The 17486-nt window shown below is 34.7% G+C and overlaps 1 protein-coding gene across 18 annotated transcripts in view; it reads right to left on the bottom strand.

Annotated features, from left to right (window-relative positions):
- The window catches only part of ADGRL3 (adhesion G protein-coupled receptor L3), a 491846-nt gene that overhangs the window by 217252 nt on the left and 257108 nt on the right, over window positions 1-17486 (bottom strand). The window lies entirely within an intron of this gene.

The raw sequence follows: 17486 nt of genomic DNA, 5'->3' as shown, positions 1-17486 counted from the left end.
CAGGTGAATGGATTCATTCCCTATTCTTTACAAAGCGTTTTATTAACTCACATACAGATTTGCAATATACTTTTTGTGTTATGAGTTTAAAGTGTTAAAGTTGATTTGAAGGCCAAGACACTGAAAGAACTCTCAACTTAAATACAAAAGAATTCTCGAATGCTCAAAGTAGCTACAGTTTGTATACTGATAATCCAGTAAGCAATTATGATTCTGAGGCAAGAAATCATAATTATGGAGTCAGTTCAATTTCTAAAGCTACTTTATATAACAAAGGTTTGGGTAGGAGTGGAGAACCCACCACTTTCCTTCCACAATCGGAATAAGCAGTTATATTTCACACATTTACTATAGCAATTTACAGGGTTGTTAATCTCTTTTCCTAAACAAGGAAAGTTAATGATACATAGATTATGATAACAGTTAGAGTAACCTTCCCGATTCAAGTAATATTCGACTTGTAATAAACTCTGCTGATTCCTCTTAAGAGGCACATTTCAAATAATTAATATGGCTCCCTGTTGATAGTAGCTGCTATTGCTCCCCGCATTCTTCCAGCTCACAGCAGAGACAATGGAGAAGCTTTAACAGACAGAGTCTCTCATAATGGTAACTAAGAATATTGTACATTCACTGGCCATGTTTCAGTGGAATACTAAAAGCACTATTACAAAAGGAATAAGACACCAATTGTGCACTGTAAGCAGTCCATGTTTAATACAGTTTATTAAAAACTTTAGATTATCTTAATTATAAAACCACCTGTTTACTGGTATTACATACTTGGTTGCAAAATCATTTATATTTTATGGTCCTTATATATGACCTGGTTTAAAATGTTGTGAGTCCTGAAAATAAAAATAATATATCCTTCATTTTTTATTGGCTCAAAGTAACCTCAGCATATAAAATAATATTGATTTCAAGTCTAATATTGGAACATGGCTTTAACCACAAAGCACTCATACATATATCATCTCCTCCTATCCAACCACCATCACTATGAGGATTATGTACTATGTTAATATATACATATTTTTTAAATAAAAGAAACAAGCAAGAGATTAGGTAACTTGCTCAAGCACATGCAACCAATAAACAGCAAGGCCAGCAGTGTTTTGAATCTAAATCTGGTGTTTTAATCCATATCACAATATTTTTTCCAAAGAAGGCTCAGTAAACTAAAACCTGGAAAAAAAAAAGACATATATATGTAATATAATTTTAGTGATTAATCTCTGACAAATAACTGCTTTTGGAACTGTTGTCCCTACATTCAGATTAAACAGTTTATTTAAATGCAAAATGTGCCTCTGTTTTAGGGATAAGCATGTAACTTCAAGGTGCTACATACGAGTACTTTAGGTAGAATGGAGATGACAGTATGTTTTTCCCTAAATGGAATGTGAACATCAGAGAGCCAGTGGAATGGGCCTTATGGCTAGTCATGTCCTGAAGTTGGTTTGCCCTAATTTTCATCCTCTCTCCAAGAGGAAGTCCAGCAAACCACGAGACGGGGTGTGTCAGGTAAAGCCAATGTGGTAGGAATTGACTGAGACTCTATGACTTAGAGGAAGGTCAGAAATGCAGTAACAGTTTTTGATTTGCTGATTGAGACTTCTGACCTACAGAATAAAAACGAGAAATTATGGAGGTGGTTGTTGATTGATTTCATTAATCAAATTCTTAAAAAGATCCCCAATTCACTTCAGATCAGTGGCACTCATGCATTGATTTGCACAAAAATCCATAAAGGTTAATAAAACCTATTCTAATCTGTGGCTAACAACGATTCTCAGAGAAATAATAAGGGAGGGCATATCAGGACATGGTAGGAGGGCTGTGCATGGTTCAGAAAAACACCATTGACTCTCCAAGCTCCACCCCTTTCCTTAAGAATAACTGCAAAATAATAATAACAATAATATACAACAGTCAAAACCATAAATAACATCCATAAATATTTCTCTTAGATTTTAAGGTGAATAATTCTCAACAAAAAATGTGATCATTTCCAAAACAGCTTTGAGAGGTAAAAAGCATGGCAAACACATGCTGCTTTTACAAGATTTGACTAGAATACTCTTAGGGAACATATCTGCTCTGTTATTCCTCATATTCTCCATCAGGCTCTACTGTTTTACACTAGACCTGCCTGGTCCTTGTAACTACAGCCTTAATATTCAAATACATGATGCGCTGCACCTCTTCTTGCCCTTACTTTTCAAATTAAAAAATACGTATATCTGCTCATTTTCTTGTAAATTTTATTTCATTTTTTATAAATTTTAAAGCAAGAAATCATATTGAGATTTTGATTAGAATTACATTCATTTTATAAATTAATATGGAGAACAAACATTTTCTTTTTCTTTTTTAGCAGCTGGCCAGTTTGGGAATCTGAACCCATGACCTTGGTGTTATAAGGCCACGCTCTAACTGATGGAGCTAAACGGCCAACCAGAAAAAGCTTTTAAAACTTCACATACAGTTTTAAAAAGCAAATCTCCATTTATGTGAATTGCCTTTTAATAAGTAGGAATAAATTTGTTTTTGAAGTTTATTATTTATTTACTTTTTTGTAGTCTGGTCTACAGGGTGGTGGGCAGGCCCACTCATTGAATATTTTTTCTGGTCACTGCTGGAATAGTTATTGACTCTGACCTTCCTAGCTCCTTGGAGCTAGCTAGATACACTGATAACATTTTAATTATTTTCTGTGGTCTATGTTACTTATACAAAATAATACTCCCAAGTTAAGATTCATCTATATACTGTTAGTATAAAATTCTTTTGTGATACAGTATTAAAATTTTAAAGATCGATTTTATAGGTTATGCAATTTAGAGAACAGTTTCCTGGTACTGCTGGTTCAGCTGCCATTTTAACTTAAGTTCCTACAAAGTACATACCAAATAAATACATAATGCTTAATGACACATTTCATAGAATAAATAAAAAGGAGAAAAAACCCTAAAGCTTCATGTTTATAGCTAAGAAGTCTAGAAGATGAAAGAAATCAGAATGTGCCACCCCAAAATATACCATTTTGACATAAGATTATTTTGAGCTGATGGCAATTAAGAATCAACAGATTTGTCTAAAAGCAGGACATAAATTTCCCCTTGAGGAGGTGTGCGTACTCTACATTACTGGGGAGAGAAAAGTGACTTTTATCACTAAAGATAGGGAGTCAACATCAAGGTAAGTTTGCATAAACAGACCTTACTATTTTAAAATAGCCCTTACCTACTGTTGGTTCCTCCATATAATCATATTTACTAGTCACTTCCCCACAATTTATCATCCCTTGAAACCTAACCCCTCTTTCCCTTGTTAAAAGCATATATAAGCCCTTGAGTCTAACTGCTTCTGAGTTTCAGTCCTTTCTCGTGAACTCCTGTGCACAGAAATATTAATGAAAACCATGTGCCTCTTCTGTTAATCTATCTTGTTACTTAAATTTGTAAACACACACAGAACTCAGTCTAAGAGGGTAGAGAAAAAGATTGCCTTCCTGACAAAGAACGGTGGCAATAGCGACTTGGGTGGGTAGCTTATGAATTATGAATTATTCATATTTACTTTAGGTAAAATTATGCATTTGTACGGAGATATCATATATATGTGTATATATATATACATATATATACATACATACTTATACATATATATACATATATATATACATACATACTCATACATATATATATACGTATATATACATACATACTCATATATATATATACATACATACTCATACATATATATATACATATATATACATACATACTCATATATATATTGAGATATCAACTCACATACCATAAAATCATCCATTTAAAGAAAACAATTCAATGGTTTTTAGTATATTCACAGAGTTGTGCAACCACCACCATCACAATCAATTTTGGAACATTTATCACCATGAAAAGAAACCCCAAGTCCATTAGCAGTTAACTCCCCATTTCCTCTCAATCTACCCCAGTTCTAAGCAACCATTCATCTAATTTATTTTTTTATAGATTTGCCTATTCTGGACATTTTATATGAATGGAATTATACATTATGTAATATTTTGTGATCAGCTTCTTTCACACAATAAGATTTTTCGGAACTCACCCGTGCTGTATGTAGCATAATTCAGTACTTTACTCTCTTTTTGCCAAGTAATATTCTGTTTTACAGACATAGTACACTTTATTTACCCATTCATCAATTGATGAAATGTTTGGGATCGTTTTCACTTTTTGACTGTTATGAACACTGCTGCTATGAACCTTCATGTTCAAGCATTTGTGTGCATTTCTCTTGGATATGTATATACCTCGGAGTAGGATCACCACATCATACGGTAAGTCTATGTGTAAACTTCTGAGGAACTATCAGACTGATTTCCAAAGATGCATTTCACTAACAGTGTATAAAGTTTCCAATACCATGGAGATGCTTTTCAGTTATTTTCTCTTTTTATGTGGTATTATAATTAAGCCAGGGTTGATCAGATTTTAAAATAATTAATATTTATTTATTTATTTATTTATTTTATTTTGTCGATATACATTGTGGCTGATTATTGCACCCCATCACCAAAACCTCCCTCCCTTCTCCCTCCCCCCTCCCCCCCAACAATGTCCTTTCTGTTTGCTTGTCGTATCAACTTCAAGTAATTGTGGTTGTTATATCTTCTTCCCCCCCCCGTTTGTGTGTGTGTGTGTGTGAATTTATATATTAATTTTTAGCTCCCTCCAATAAGTGAGAACATGTGGTATTTCTCTTTCTGTGCCTGACTTGTTTCACTTAATATAATTCTCTCAAGGTCCATCCATGTTGTTGCAAATGGCAGTACTTCATTCGTTTTTATAGCTGAGTAGTATTCCATTGTGTAGATGTACCACATTATCCATATCCACTCATCTGATGATGGACATTTGGGCTGGTTCCAACTCTTGGCTATTGTAAAGAGTGCTGCGATGAACATTGGGGAACAGGTATACCTTCGACTTGATGATTTCCATTCCTCTGGGTATATTCCCAACAGTGGGATAGCTGGGTCATATGGTAGATCTATCTGCAATTGTTTGAGGAACCTCCATACCATTTTCCATAGAGGCTGCACCATTTTGCAGTCCCACCAACAGTGTATGAGAGTTCCTTTTTCTCCGCAACCTCGCCAGCATTTATCGTTCAGAGTCTTTCGGATTTTAGCCATCCTAACTGGGGTTAGATGGTATCTCAATGTGGTTTTGATTTGCATTTCCCGGATGCTGAGTGATGTTGAGCATTTTTTCATATGTCTGTTGGCCATTTGTATATCTTCCTTAGAGAAATGCCTACTTAGCTCTTTTGCCCATTTTTTAATTGGGTTGCTTGTTTTCTTCTTGTAAAGTTGTTTGAGTTCCTTATATATTCTGGATATTAATCCTTTGTTAGATGTATATTTTGCAAATATTTTCTCCCACTCTGTTGGTTGTCTTTTAACTTTGTGAATTGTTTCTTTTGCTGTGCAGAAGCTTTTTAGTTTGATATAATCCCATTTGTTTATTTTTCCTTTGGTTGCCCGTGCTTTTGGGGTCGTATTCATGAAGTCTGTGCCTAGTCCTATTTCCTGAAGTGTTTCTCCTATGTTTTCTTTAAGAAGTTTTATTGTTTCAGGGTGTATATTTAAATCCTTAATCCATTTTGAGTTGATTTTAGTATACAGTGAGAGGTATGGATCTAGTTTCATTCTCCTGCATATGGATATCCAGTTATCCCAGCACCATTTGCTGAAGAGGCAGTCCCTTCCCCAGTGAATAGGCTTGGTGCCTTTGTCAAAGATCAGATGGCAGTAAGTGTGTGGGTTGATTTCTGGATTCTCTATTCTATTCCATTGGTCAGTGTGTCTGTTTTTATGCCAGTACCATACTGTTTTGGTTATTATAGCTTTGTAGTATAGCTTAAAGACAGGTAGTGTTATGCCTCCAGCTTTACTTTTTTTGCTCAACATTGCTTTGGCTATGTGTGGTCTTTTATTGTTCCATATAAATGTCTGGATAGTTTTTTCCATTTCTGAGAAAAATGTCTTTGGAATTTTGATGGGGATTGCATTGAATTTGTATATCACTTTGGGTAGTATGGACATTTTCACTATGTTGATTCTTCCAATCCAAGAGAAGAGCATGGGATATCTTTCCATCTTCTTATATCCTCTCTAATTTCTCTCAGCAGTGGTTTGTAGTTCTCATTATAGAGATTTTTCACCTCCTTGTTTAACTCAATTCCTAAGTATTTTATTTTTTTGGTGGCTATTGTAAATGGGCAGGCTTTCTTGATTTCTCGTTCTGCATGTTCACTATTGGAGAAAAGAAATGCTACTGATTTTTGCGTGTTGATTTTGTATCCTGCTACTGTGCTGGAATCATTGATCAATTCCAAGAGTTTTTTTGTAGAGGTTTTAGGCTGTTCGATATATAGGATCATGTCATCTGCAAAGAGGGACAGTTTGACTTCATCTTTTCCAATCTGGATGCCCTTTATTTCCTTCTCTTCTCTGATTGCTCTGGCTAGTACTTCCAGCACTATGTTGAATAGGAGTGGTGAGAGTGGGCATCCTTGTCTAGTTCCTGTTCTTAAAGGAAAAGCTTTCAGCTTTTCCCCATTCAGGATGATATTGGCAGTGGGTTTGGCATATATGGCTTTAATTATGTTGAGATACTTTCCCTCTATACCTAACTTATAGAGGGTCTTTGTCATGAATGAGTGCTGAACTTTATCAAATGCTTTTTCAGCATCTATAGAGATGATCATATGGTCCTTGTGTTTGAGTTTATTAATATGGTGTATCACATTTATTGATTTGCGTATGTTGAACCAACCTTGCGTCCCTGGGATGAATCCCACTTGATCGTGATGAATAATTTTACATATGTGTTGCTGTATTCTGTTTGCTAATATTTTAGTGAGGATTTTTGCATCTATATTCATCAAGGATATCGGCCTGTAGTTTTCTTTTTTGGTTATATCTTTACCTGGTTTTGGTATCAGGATGATGTTTGCTTCATAGAATGAGTTTGCGAGATTTGCGTCCATTTCAATCTTTTGGAATAGTTTGTAAAGAATCGGTGTCAATTCCTCTTTGAATGTTTGGTAAAATTCTGCTGTGAATCCATCTAGTCCTGGGCTTTTCTTTGTTGGGAGCCTTCTGATAACAGCTTCAATCTCCTTTATTGTTATTGGTCTGTTCAAATTTTCTACGTCTTCATGGTTCAGTTTTGGGGGCTTGTGTGTGTCCAGAAATTAAGAGAGAAGACTCAAATAACAAAAATTAGAAATGAAAAAGGCGATATTACAACTGATTCATCTGAAATACAAGGAATCATTCGAGACTACTATAAACAACTATACACCAACAAATTTGAAAATCTGGAGGAAATGGATAAAATAATTAATATTGAGATGATTATGAAATCTGAGAAGGGAACAATCTCCCCATGAGAGTATAGATAGATAAAGCAGAGGGTTAGCACCAGGAGTAGAATAGTTCATCTACATTGAGAAGGTAAATAGAGAAATATGAACTAGCCAACTAACAACATAACAAGAGCAACTCATATTCCGAAATGAAAAGGTGGACTATCCAGTGTCAGTTATGCCAAAGATGTACAAATTTCAAGATTCTTGTCAATGGAGCACAGTGCTGTGATAAAAATCCAAAGGCCATTATGGATTCTGGAGAAGCCATTATTTTTCTATTTTCAATCTCTTTTTCAATTTTCATTTCATTTCTATTTTATTGAAGAATGCTGTGCAATTTCTACTAAAGTTCAAATGTAGAAAGGACTTGACCAGCATTTGATACTCTCGATACTTTGCCTGCACATCTTAGCACAGAAATATATTTATAGAACCATAGAATTTAGAGGGAGAAAGACATTTCATAGCTTATACTCCTGGTCCCAGACTCACATTTTAGAATGAGGAAATTACATCTTGCGAAGTTGTTGACTCTTTGAAAAGTCAAATCAAGGTGATGGTTGTCAAGAGTGATGTCAGAGGACAGTAAGAAAGGGGATGCTTTACAACTAGACTGCAGAAAACTGCCCCCAACTCACATCCTCTTCTACCTCTAAAGCCTCCCATAGAAAGGCATTATTTTCTAGGTGTGTGGGAGATGATCCTTCAACTGTGTTGAGACATTAAAAAGATTGAGAGCTATTTATTTTTTAAAAAATATGCACTTTTTTCTCCATAAGGATATATCTACAAACTTGAGGCAGTGTACCATAATGGATAAGATCATGGCCCCAGAGGCAAGACTGTCTGTGTTGTTATCCAGACTCTGCCACTTATTAGTAACATAAATCAATAAGCTAAGTAACTACCAAATTGCTTAACTACTTTGTGTCTCAATTTCCTCATTTGTATAAAAGGGATTATAGCACTGACCTAAAAGGGGTATTTTGAAGATTAAATTAATTTATACATATGTGGCAATTAAAATAATGTCTGGTACATGGTACAGTATTGAGTAATTTTTAGCTAGTATGACTACAAAGTCATTATTTCATTCATGAATTCATCAGCTAGAGGTGCCTTTCTAGGTGTTTGGCATACATCAAACACCAAAATAAATGATAATCTGTACCCTTACCTAGAGGGAGAGAGGAAGCAAGCAATACACATAAATACATCAATTATGTGTGTGAGTTGCTAACGGTATTGTAAATTGAGACCAGGTTAAAGGGGATCTGGAATAGGAAGGGCAGTTTGCAATTTTAAATAGGATGCTCAGAGAAGGCCTAATTTAATTTCCATGAATAGCATTTGAAAAGATCATGAGAGGACAAGAGATAATATCTAAGTTTGGTAGGAAACTCTAAAAAGATAAAAGTATAGATAAGGGTTCAAATCTAATTTTAATAATTAAGACTTTAAAAACTAAATATGGTATCAAATGCTTTTTCCTAACTCATTTATTTCAAATTCTACACATAATTATAGCAATATTTAATAACGTCACCACTGACCAATGGATAAAGAAGACATAAATAAAATATGGAGATATTCAATTGGGAAAATGAACACAACTTTCTTAAAGTAAAAACATATTTTTACTACCATAAAATCCCTATTGGTTTCTCCAGTTTCTTCATCTTTCAACTCAATTTTTCCTCATTTTCTATATAGTGCTGTGCACAAGCTTGTTTATATACTACCTTAGGCAAATTTTATGCCTTCTTATTTTGCTTTAAATTTTTCAACTGCTATCCTGATTATTTGACTCCAGAAATATGACATTTCCCCCCTTAAAAATAATAAAATAGATGTCACATCTTTGCTCCTGGGGTTTTTAATGATATTAAAACTTTGCTTTTACAGCCCTTAGGATAACAGCAAGTTATATCTCCCTGCTCTATTACAATAATGACTTTATGTGGGAATGAGAGAACCCCCACCAAACTACATTTAAGAATGGCATGTGGAATTTTTCTAAATTTTTATAACACTCTGAAAGTAGCTAACCTTCTCAAAAAAAAAAAAAAAAGTTTAATTACTTGTTAAAAATAATCTCTGCTCCAGGGTAAAAAAAAAAAAAAATTCCAGAGGTCAGCTGTTGTTTGTGCTGATGGAAAACTGGGCATGCCTAGCATTATGACAGCTTGCTCCTTTGTCTTCAAATCCCATTCGGTCTATAACCACTTGGCATCTATAAAGTCAGATTTCAGTGGAGGACGTAAATACCAATGAAAACTAATCATCAAAGAAAAGAATTGTAAAGTTGCCAATTTGATACCTATGTTTTTATGCTGGTTTCTCACCCCCCTCCCACCCCTTATTCTTATCAATCATACACATTTTCAGGGAATTTAGTGAAATATGATGTAGCAGAGAAACAACTACATGCTTGTCTTATCCAGGATATAAAGTCAATGGCGGAGGTACAAAGGTGACTGATGGGCTTCTCCCTATTGGGTATTACTTGACATACAGAAAACAGATGAAATAATATGAAGCAAAGGTAATTTTGTGTGTGCATGTGTGTGTGTATTTCATTCAGCAAACATTTCTTCAGCACCCACTCCCACTCTGCAGCCAGTATTAAGGATACCATGTGAGCAAGATAACATTATCCCTCCACTAACAGATTTCAGTCTAGATGCAGGATTAAGCAATTACAGTGAAGTACGACAGGTACCTTGACAGAGGTGAGAGAGAAGAGTACAACCAATGGCACCTAACTGAGGTAAGTGCAGTGTGGGAAGGGCAGAATTTGAAGCAAGCTGACATCTGAGGAAGGGCAAGTGGTAGTCTACTGAAAGACTGTGGCAGGGCAAGTGCAGGCAGAAGGAACATCACGGGTGTATACCTGCGGATCACAGGAGTAAGAGGAATAGTGGACAGAGAACCTGGCAGGCAAAAAAAGCTAAATGAAAAAATAATTTAAAATTTTACTTTAAAAAAGAGAATAAAGAACACATGCCTATCACCGAGCTTCAACAATGGTCAATCCATGGCCTATATTGTTTCATCTCCTTCCTCTCGTGCCCATCCCCAAATACTTTGAAGGAAATTCCAGACAACATATAATATCATCCATAAACTATCTGAATATATACCTATAAAATATAAAGGTTATTTTAAAATAACCACAATACCATTATGATACCTAAAAATTAAGATGACACATTATGAAAAATAAATTTAATGTAAAATTCAACAAAGCAACTGTTCGGAAGGAACCAACGAGTTTGAAATAAATGAAAATCTTTTAGCCTGAAAAATATCACATTGGTCCTAGTGTTGAAATTGCATTGGCGTGAGGAATGCTTTATATTTATGATGAATTTCAGGTGCTCACAGATACAGAGGAGAATCTATTTTATACAACCACAGAAATGCTTTTCTTTCTTTCACAAGCATGAAAAATAGACTTGGTGGTTAAATGACAAACATTACATTTTGGAAGCACTGCTTCAAAAAGATATTCCATGAAGTATCAAAAACCTATTGCAGCAATCATTAAAACAATAGACTTTAAAAAAAAATAGAAGAAAGAAAAGAAATCAGAGCATTTATCTCTCCTGAATTTCAAGTTTTTATTTTATAGTCCTTCAAAAATAAACAGGAATAAATACATTAGAAAACTCAGGGTCATATTAATAAAAACGGTTATTTTCTAAAAGCCTTCTACAAAGAAGTACCATTTACAGTGAATATTCTCATTTTTAAAAAAGCAGAAACTAATAACTCAAAGTCTGTGTAAAGTTAAGTACATTGTCAAAGGTTACACAATAGTGTGGGGGGATCAGATTTAAAATCCAGAGACCATGTATTTACTATCTACACCATGGCTCCCACATTTTATGAATATGCCCACAGGACTGGGGAGAGGAGGTAAGCATGCTATAGTTTCTGAATCATTAAAAATTTTCCGTTCCCTATTTTCAGGCTACCTAAAATTAAGTGTTTACATTACTAAAAGACTGAATCACAGAAAAATCAGGATTCTAAAGTTAACTTTTTCTCAGACAATGAGGAAAACATTATGTTCTTCTTAACAAGAAGACAGGTATATTAGCCCTCTCTCCCAGGACTTTTTTATTTTCACGGAGGCCTTAAAAAAGGGTTAGGGTTCAGTAATATAGATTTCTTTGAATCACTGTGATTTCCAAAATCTGAAAAAAGGACCCCTGAAATGGACCTCCCCCACCACCCCATCTTTTCTATATCACTATTGCACTTAGCCTATAGAGAGGAAAATATTTTACTATCAAAGTGGTTAATATTCAGACCTATTCCGTTGATGACATTAGTGCCCAGGGTGGGGTGCTGTGACAAGATAGATTAGAAATGCCCAAATTTGAGTAACAGGCAAACCTAATCATCAGAACTGTGATGTTAGCATTTGAAGACAGGACAGTGATTTGAGTTGTCAAAACAGTACAGGACATACAAGAGTCTTCCTAAGACTCTTTCAGTCCCACAGCAATTCTGATTTAGAAATTAAAGTTACCTCAGGTATTTCGCTTACAGCTATAATAGGCAGGTTCCCCAAAGAGATCCATTTACTAATTGCTGGAACCTGTGAGTATGTTACCTTATACGGCAGGAGGAACTCTGTACATATGATTCAGGTTAAAGTTTTGCATTAAAGTAAGATTTAGAGCCAATCCACTTTTTTGAAATTCTCTAGGTCATAGACTTACTATGAGAATAAAATTAACAGTGCACATAAAGATTATTAGTGACTAGTATGGAATAAAAGTCCAATAAATGTGAGGTTATTTTTAACCTTTGCTATCCCTTTAACAAACACTTCCTTTGGAGTATTTCATCACTGTGTGTGTGCATTTCTGAAATATTACTTATCAGCAAGCACATCAGTAAACAAAACAAATGAAAAGATAAAAGTAATGTAAAATAACTTAATTTTTCATTACATTAGGTTTTAATACCTAATTTTTGGAGGGACAAAACTGAGACATAAAAATTTTGTATTGACCTGGAATCTTTCTTTATCATGTTTTTCTGACATTCAGAATCTGATTGATTAGTGGCATATTAAAATCTAGGCAAGATTGGCTGCTGATTCAAACTTTCTGTTATGTATTAGCTGTATTTCTTGTTAATATTCTGTTACTTCATGATGTTTTAAGAATAATAGAACAAATACTCTTCACAGAATTGTGATAATAAACTATATTTAATATTCTTTATATAGCTTTGTTCAAGAGTCATTCTATAAATGTAAATTATTTTTGTAAATTATCTAATGTTATTTTTATACCATGTTATTGATCCTGAAGTTTGCAAACACTGAGAAAAATAACACTTCAACATGAATAATGGCAAAAGAGAAAGAAAGGAACTGTGGATGAGCTTTCATTAACTCCCACAGTTATTTATTCATTTGGACAATATTTAATGAGTGACTGATACCAAGTTCTGAAAATAAATTGGTGAACTCTTTTTTTTTTGTCTTTTTCATGACCAGCACTCAGGCAGTGAGTGCACTGGCCATTCCCATATAGGATCCGAACCCGCGGCGGGAGCGTCGCCTCGCTCCCGGCGCCACACTCTCCCGAGCGCGCCACGGGCTCGGCCCAGTTGGTGAACTCTTGACTCTTGAAACTTACAATCAAAGAGATATAAAATTATGGATTTAATTGGGAAATCCATTTGCTAAAGTAAAGGGAGCCCAATAAATGTTTGCAACTTGCAGTAGATGTTCAATAAATAATTATTGTTATTATTTCTTGTCTATAAGGAAGACAAAAATAACCTTGATAACTGAGAAGTAAAATCTCTTTGAGATGACTCAGGAAAGGCTGGTAAAGGAATAGCACATCCTGTGATTCTTCAAGAAAAGACCTATTTGTCACATTTGCTCTCCTAATTCTCTTGTGTTATTTGAAAATATGATTCATCATATTATATAGTGGTTTTGGAGAAAGAGAGTAAGATGAGGTATTTTCCATGGAATTTTATTTATGGCAAAAAGTACACACAGGGCATAGTTTATGAATTTATTGTATCCTTATTTTTACTTGTAATTCAATTCACCTATCAAAACTTGACATCAAAAGAAGATATCAAGTATTTAACCTTTTTTAACATGCAGCCTAGAAACCAAGTTCCAAGAAAACAAAAAGGAGGAAGTAGTCTTTATACTCATATTCTATTATAAAAATTTACATAATATTTAAAATTTTGTGTTCTCTAGAAATTGTGTACTACATGGGAAAAGTTAATAGCAAGTATGTGTGTATATATATTTATGTATAAATATAAACACACAAACACATATACACATCTTAGCTACCCACCAATTATTCTAGGGTTTCTTAAACTTGTTTTAACATTTGCTATAATTTTAAAAATAAAGAAACAGAAACATCCTTTTACTTCTCTATACTGTCTTTATTGGAAGAGTAACCTAATGAACACATTTAGTGAATACTTTACATAGGACCAATCAGATATAAAACTTCATGTGGATTGGAAGCATACTGGCTACAGTTCATGTGTTTTGTCATCCTAGGACACATTTGAATGTCTAAGTGTTGGGAAAATGGAACAATTTGGTCAGGCTCCCCACCCCTTGGAGCCAGTTCAGGGTCGTTTGGTAAACATTGTGTGGGTGGAGTGAGTGGGCCTGCACAGCACCCCTTTGGCTGGTGTTTTACTGCCTCAGGTGCTGCCCTGCAGGCCATGTTTTTTCCAGACCTGTGGCTTCCAAGGACCGTGTGGCTGGTTGCCTAGCATAAAGACTTGCGTGAAAGGGCCTGGTGACCCAACCTGGCGTAGAGGGGTCTGGTGACCCAGCATGGCGTGTGAAGGGTGTGTGACCCAGTCTGTGAATGGGCTTGAGGGGTCTGGGAGCTCCAGACCCAGCCCTAGCTCAACAATCGGCCCAGTCGGTGCAGGATTACCGGCAGGTAAAAGAACCGCGACAAATGGTGTGGTCACCCAGCTTTACAATTGGCGTCATAAACAGGACTAAAAGCTAGACAATTGGAGCTGTGAGCAGGATTCCAGGCCTTAGCTGTAGCTTAGCCTTAGCCTCGCAGTAGCCCTTGTCGCAGCGAGACACTAAGATATTATAAGAACTCAGTGCATTTAAGATAAACACACGTAAATGACATAAAATAAAGACAAATATTAAAATTGATACACTTCAAATCATAAGCAAAAGCAATATCAAAACCCTGAGAAAAATTTCTTTCAAAAGTAAGAACAGAATAATAGTGCAACTAATTCTATTTAACTGAGAAATGTTATGTTACAAATTTGGTTACTATGTTAACTCTATTTCCTAGGAGAAAAAACATGGAGTTCTTGAAAAGGTTTCTACCAAATGAAGGACATAACAAGTCACCAAATACAGATTTTAACCCAATGCATTTATGTAAAGTAGATATGTTTAAAATACTCTTTTAATGTACTTTTCTTAGTTTTATTTTCCCCAAATAATTTTTAAGTAGGTGGAAATTACATCACTATGATAAACTGTGAAAAACTTGGATTAACTGGCACCATATTTCTATTATGCATCTCTTTAACGAAACTGAAAATACTTGATGCTATTATGAAAAGATAAACATTATGTGCTTAGAAGAAAGAGTTATAGTGCCTGAAAATTGGTATTAGAATTCCTTCAAAGGAAAACTAGCAGGAGAAAATTTGCTTCTAGAGTCACAAAAGCTAACAGCAAGTGAAAAAACTATAGACCAAGATAGTCACAACAAAGAAGTTTATTCCCTAGAGTACAGAGCCGGGAAGTGGGCCTGCTGTGCTTATGCTTTTAAAGTTTTGCTTTAAAGGTTATCCTAGCATGCTAAGAAAAACATGTCATGTTAAATTTTCTTTTCCTCCCTGCTGATACATCATAAACATCCAGTAACACTAATTGAAAAAGAGGAATAGAAAAGCATGTTAAATTGAAGGCACCTGAAACACGGTTCTAAGGTAAATAGGAACAAAATGCTAGTATCTCCTCCTCCTCCCCAAACTCCTGCCCCCGAGGGAAGGGTTAAAGATATGAAAAGTAGCAGCCTGGATTTGACTGAATAAGTGTTATGGATGGAGAAGTGTGACAATATAGATCTTAAAGTAAAAGTTACTCAACTTGTGTTACTCTCAAGTAACAGCCATCAGGCATTCTTCACATCGGCTCTTGAGTTAGTAGGTCTTACAGAAGGGAGAAAAAGATCTTCGGACAGAAGAGTCAATATCAACTAAATGTATCTCAACTTAGGTAAGAGAACAGTGGAAAATTTCAAATATATCCATTATGAATACTACTCAGCTATAAAAACGAATGAAATACTGCCATTTGCAACAACATGGATGGACCTCGAGAGAATTATATTAAGTGAAACAAGTCAGGCACAGAAAGAGAAATACCACATGTTCTCACTTATTGGTGGGAGCTAAAAATTAATATATAAATTCACACACACACACACACACACACGCACACGCACACGCACACGCACACGCACACGCACACGCACACGCACACGCACACACACACACACACACACAAAAAAAAAAAACCGGGGGGGAGGGAGAAGATATAACAACCACAATTACTTGAAGTTGATGCGACAAGCAAACAGAAAGGACATTGTTGGGGGGGAGGGGGGAAGGGAGGAGGGAGGGAAGTTTTGGTGATGGGGAGCAATAATCAGCCACAATGTATATCGACAAAATAAAATTAAAAAAAAAAAAAGAAAGTTCACAGAAAAAAATTGAAAAAAAAATAAAATAAAATAAAATAAAATATCACCTAAAATACGGCCAGTCATCCAAGATTGCCACCTTCTAACAGAAAAAGACACTCAAGATACTTATATAAAGAAGAAATTTAACAGATTTTTAAAATGTATCTTAAAATTGTATTAAATCTTTTTTAAGGCAGCAAAAAAAAACCCAAAAAAAACCCAAGTATATCCATTATGGGTCCAGTATTCAATGAAGTTCTTTACACGTGTAATCATATAGTCAGTCAAGATAACGAAGAATCAGAGGAAGAGGTTTTTGCAAGAATAGAAGTAAGGTTTGTGTGTCAAATTAACTGTTCTTTTAAAGAAAAAAGACAGAGAGACACTTATTTTCCCTGCGATTAGGTCAGAATCTCTCCCTTTTCATCAGTCCATGTAATCTGTGAGAGTATCTGTCAGGAAGACAGCCCAGCAGGACCTGACAGCATGTTAGTAGTTGATTATGATCAATATATGCTTCCAAATACTTGAATTCAGAAAAGTCCATGCAAAGGTATTGCATGCATAAGCTTAAAACAATTGGATCAGAATAACCCAAGCATAGTAACACCAGATAAGCACATAAAGAAATAAAATAAAATGGATATTCTCCCAGGATGACAGTGAATTTTACCACCTAATTCTTGTCTAGATACTCTAAAATGTATCATTGTATAGAATGAAAATGCCTTTAGTGCAATTTTGACAACTCCCCTTTGTGTGCTCAAATGACATTAGCTGAAAAATCTGAACTCTGTGCAAATTGTCCATTTTTGACAGATTTATCCTTTTATATTTGCAATCTTAATCAAAGGAATTTGAAAAAGTTAGAATTTAGCTTTACACTCAAAGAATAGGAAGCATTATTAACATAACTTGGAGGTACTAGGCATTTATATTATAGTTATCTATAAAAAATAAAAATTCACATAGAAACAAAAATATTTATAAAGTAATAGTACAGAGTTTGAAAGATTTTAAGATACTATATATTAGATTTTAATAGAAATATCCTTTTCCTAATTATGCATATTATTTACTAGCTTTATGTTTTCCTCTTTAAAAGATAGATATCTTCATTTTTCTAAAAAGGCTATCTTATATCAGTATTACAACTTAATATGAGATTAAATGAATACTTGTCTCCTACTAAATCTCCATTTTGGTTCTCTTTCCTATAGGAAAATATCCCTACATTTCAAGGTAACTACTACTAAAGCAAAGGAAGAGAGAAAGTGA

The sequence above is a fragment of the Cynocephalus volans genome, chromosome 9 (genome assembly GCF_027409185.1).
Source record: "Cynocephalus volans isolate mCynVol1 chromosome 9, mCynVol1.pri, whole genome shotgun sequence".
In the NCBI taxonomy this organism is placed as follows: Eukaryota; Metazoa; Chordata; class Mammalia; order Dermoptera; family Cynocephalidae; genus Cynocephalus; species Cynocephalus volans.
Note: the sequence above shows the minus strand (reverse complement) of the source record. Positions and strands in the feature narration are given on the sequence as shown.